Source organism: Pinus tabuliformis, chromosome 9 (genome assembly GCF_031772625.1).
Source record: "Pinus tabuliformis cultivar Carrire ecotype Pingquan chromosome 9, CPIR1, whole genome shotgun sequence".
In the NCBI taxonomy this organism is placed as follows: domain Eukaryota; kingdom Viridiplantae; phylum Streptophyta; class Pinopsida; order Pinales; family Pinaceae; genus Pinus; species Pinus tabuliformis.
In genome coordinates this window covers 689185918-689190185 of record NC_142307.1, presented here as the reverse complement: position 1 = coordinate 689190185, position 4268 = coordinate 689185918, and positions in this window count along the sequence as shown.

Genomic DNA, 4268 nt, shown 5'->3' with positions numbered 1-4268 from the left:
TGAGGATTTTGTTCAGTGCCAAGATTAATCAACTCAAACCTCAAGGTGGAACTGTGGAGCTTTGTATTGATCACAGGTTTAAATCTATCTTTAATGTCATAAAGATCCTCCAGTTTCACCACAGGCTTCGGTATTGAGTTTTCTTCATGCTTTTCTCTCATCTGAAGATCATGATCACTCTCCTCTATAATCTGATCATCATAGGATTTTTCAGAAGTCAGGAATTGTAAAATGTCTTCATCGTGATTAAAAACTCTCCAATTAGTGACATTGTCAGGAATTGACGGCCTAAAAAGCAATTCTACTGAAAATCTATCTAGGCTATAATCTTCGGAAGGTAGGAGTTTGGAAGCAACATTGGCTAGCAAGTCGGCTGCCGAATTTTGAGACCTGGGAATGGAAGAGATATTGAATGCTGAAAAGTGCGAGGTGAGTTCTTGCACCAGCGATTGATAATGCTTGAGGTGATTTGAAAGACAATGAATCGTGTTTCTCACCTCTTTGACAATAATTTCAGAATCGCTGAATACTTTCAAATATTGCACTTTAAGGCCAATTGCTTTGTACAGTCCTTGGACTAAGGCTTCATACTCGGCTGTGTTGTTTGTGCATTCAAATTCTAACCTACAGGACAACATTGTTTTTTCTCCTTGCGGACTAACCAAGATACATCCTGCTCCCGAGCCTTCATTAGATTTAGAGCCATCAAAATATAAAGACCAAAATAAAGAATTCTCTACAATTGTATTTACAGTTTTCTCAGTATCACCAAAACATCTTGACCTATCTGTTTGTGAATAATTTTCGATCTGAGATGAAAAATTGTTTACTGAGAAAGGAGATGGTTGGGCTGTGAAGTTTCCAAAGAATGATTCCGACGAATAATTCCCTAAGATATTGTTATTAAATGCTATGGGTTGATTTTCCTGTTCGAACTCTGTGATAGTGTGGGTCATGTGCTTTTCCTGATTGATTTTTATTTGATTTGGCTTTCCATTGTATGGTAGCCACATATGGGACCGATTGGTAGAAATATACCCATGGAGCTTTTCGGACCAATCCCTACTTAAGATTAAACCATAAAATTCAGGTATATCGGCGATTAGGATATCAATTCTTTGAACTACTCGCGGATCGGTCGATAACCTGATCGTTACGGAGTTGATTTCTCCTACAACCTGTACCTTAGCTCTATCTAGCTATACAATGTGAATTGCAGATTTCTGGGGTTCAATGTTCAGTTTGGAACAAACTGAAGCTGGCATTATATTTGAGGATGCCCCTGAATCAATCAAACAATTGTGCAGATTACGATTATAAATCTCATAGGTTAATAGGAAAGGAGGAGTATGAGAATTGGATCTGTCTCCAATCAGAATCGTATCAGTAGCTTCGATCCTGCTATAAGGTGGTTGTCCTGAATCATTTGCAGCTTTAACACTGGGAAGAGGTGAGGAAGGAACAACATTCAATTCTTTGAGAAGCAATTTCTGCTGATGTTTTAGTTTACTAAGTTCAAACATAGTAATGTTTGCCTTAGTTTTCTTCATATCATCAACGATATTGTAATCCATTGAATCAGATACTACTAATGTTTTAGATGTTGAGGGCATATTTGATGTTGAAGGTTGGTTTTAGGAAACCGTTGCAGTTGGCTTCCTTGTGGATACCTTTTCCTTTTTTGTTGTGGCACCTGCACTTCTTTTCTTTGAAGTTGCCTAGATGGGTTCAGGGGCACCTTTACTCCTAGTAGTGACAGGAAAAGCTTCTTCTTCATTTTCTGTATCGGAGTTAGGTAGTATGAAATCCCACATTCCATGGCATTCAACAACTTTCTCTTCATCATCAGTTGGTGAGATTGTTTCTTCTTCTTTTTCTTCAGGGTCTGAATCTGCATTAGATATAACATTCGGTGGTTTTGATTCAGTTTTCTTGAAAGTTCTAAAAGGCCTTTTAGTTGAGGTTTCTGCTACTTGCTTTTTGATTTCAACCATTTCATTTGACAAAGTCTTAAGGACCTTTTGCAGACCTTCCATATCGTAGGGATCTTTTGGGGTTTTCTTCTTTGAATCATCTTTAAAAGAAACTTTTTTGGCTTTTCTATCTTCCAGAGCAGCTTTCTTCTCAAGAGTATTAATACATTTTTCTACAGCAAGTGCTTCTTTCATGTTTTCAGCTAAAGTTGGTTTTGCAGCCCTGTCTACAAAAATAGCTATATTGGCAGGTAGGGCAGTTATATACCATTCGCTTCTGATTTGTTCACTTGGTTTGGAAGCCGTTGGGATTTTATTCAAGAGTTTATTGAATCGCACATTGAATTCTTTAATTGGTTCCCTATGCTCTATCCTAAGATTGGAGAGATCATTTATTAATGTGGCTAAAGACCTATCATCTCCATACTTAGTGAGAAACTTTTCTTGGCAAGTGGTCCAACTGGTAATGGAACCAGATGGCAAGGAAAAATACCAGGATCCTGCTGATCCTTGCAAAGTATAAGGGAAGAGCCTAACTACAACATCTTCCTCAATTAATCCTTTGAGATTAACTGATAACATGAAGTTATTAATATGTTCCTCAGCTTGTGTTCCATCATCTGGGTTAAACTTGGGTAGCCATTTTCAGGAGAATCAGGTAATGCATGTAATGGTGCAGGCATATTGACTGCACCAGGCCTGGTCCATGGATCTGCCATTGCAACACCAGTAGTGGATGATACTACTGTTGAAATTCCAGATGTTTGGGAAGGAGTTGATATTGAGGATTGCGCAAGTTGAGATGTTGAAGTTCCTAATCCCTGATGAACAACAATGTGTAATGAAGGGGTGGATGGTTGACTTCGCACAGGGGAAGATGAGATGGAGGATGTGGATGAAAGTGTTTCACTGTCAGATCCTTTAGTGTTCTTCTTGGCCCTTTTCCTTTTAGGTAAAGGGAACTCAGTGGGTTCAATACCATGCTTTCCGCTCTGAAGTCTAGTGAGGGGATGAGGTAAATTGAACTGCGAAGTCTCACTGCTTTGAGATACTTCAGATTTCTGTGGTGTTATCGAGAAGCCTTGAAGTTTTTGGATGAGTAACTGAACTTCAGGGGACTCGGGACTTAATCGTTCTGGAGTATTGTGGGTGAGGGCAGTGGTAGTTGATTCCTCTTCTTCTTGCTTGGATACTGGAGAACCAGCATGCAATTGGGAAGTACGAGGTGATGTGGAGGGAGAGTTACTCTGAGAATGGTCTATAGATTTGGATTTGCTCACCATTCATAGTTCATGCCCTCCTTCTAGCGCCAAAAATGTTGATGCCCCGAAAATCGTTGTATCAACATTGAGGGATAACCACCCGGTCCGGACCTTAATACAACTCCTTTTCCGTTTGGAATGGTGGCTCCGACTGGATATAATGGGACCAGTTTCCCAATAATGAATAAAAGGGGATGGATGAGTGATTGATTTCAAATAAATGATAATGAATGGATGACCTAATCTATCAACGAAAATATAAATAACTATTCTATCCCGGGAGACTTCTATTCTTTGAAGTGCAACATTTGATAATCTCTGTTCATTGATAGGCATGTAGATGACTCTAAGCAATAAACATAGATATTCCTTTAGTTAATGATTACTTTGTTCAAATAGTTGAACAAAGTGATTAATACATTATTACACCTATCTTTTTATATTACCGATACATGTATGATTAAAAGGAAAGCATGCTGTAAACATCCAGTAGTGGAAAGTATAAAGAATGTTGTTAAAACACATGCATATATCTGATAATAGCAAGAGCGATCAAACAACAATTCACATAAAAGGAATGAACTCAGACATAGATAATAGTACCATATGAGCTGCAAATCACTCCCAATATCAATCGCTATTTGGATTCCTTCTTTCGACGCAGAAACACTTTTAAACAAAGGCAGTAGTGCACATTCACATAAAAGCTTTGTTATCAAAATCAGAATAATTGGCCCAGTCTTTATAAAAGAATATGCCTGAAGTACAATAGTGCAACTTCAGGTTTAAGTCATATACAAAAACTTACGACCCTTTCTAAATACATGAAAGGGTCTATAAATACTTGATTAAAACTAACTAACTATGAAATTAAAATCCTATTTAATTGGTACAACTTTGATTCTGAATATCTTCTTCACGGCAATCTGGCAGTCGGCAGCATGATTCATCACTTAGGCTGTTTCCCTTTAGACCTAAGCTGGCATATCGCAAGCATTGGTTCCACTTCTGGTGGTCGGTTGAGACGAGAATT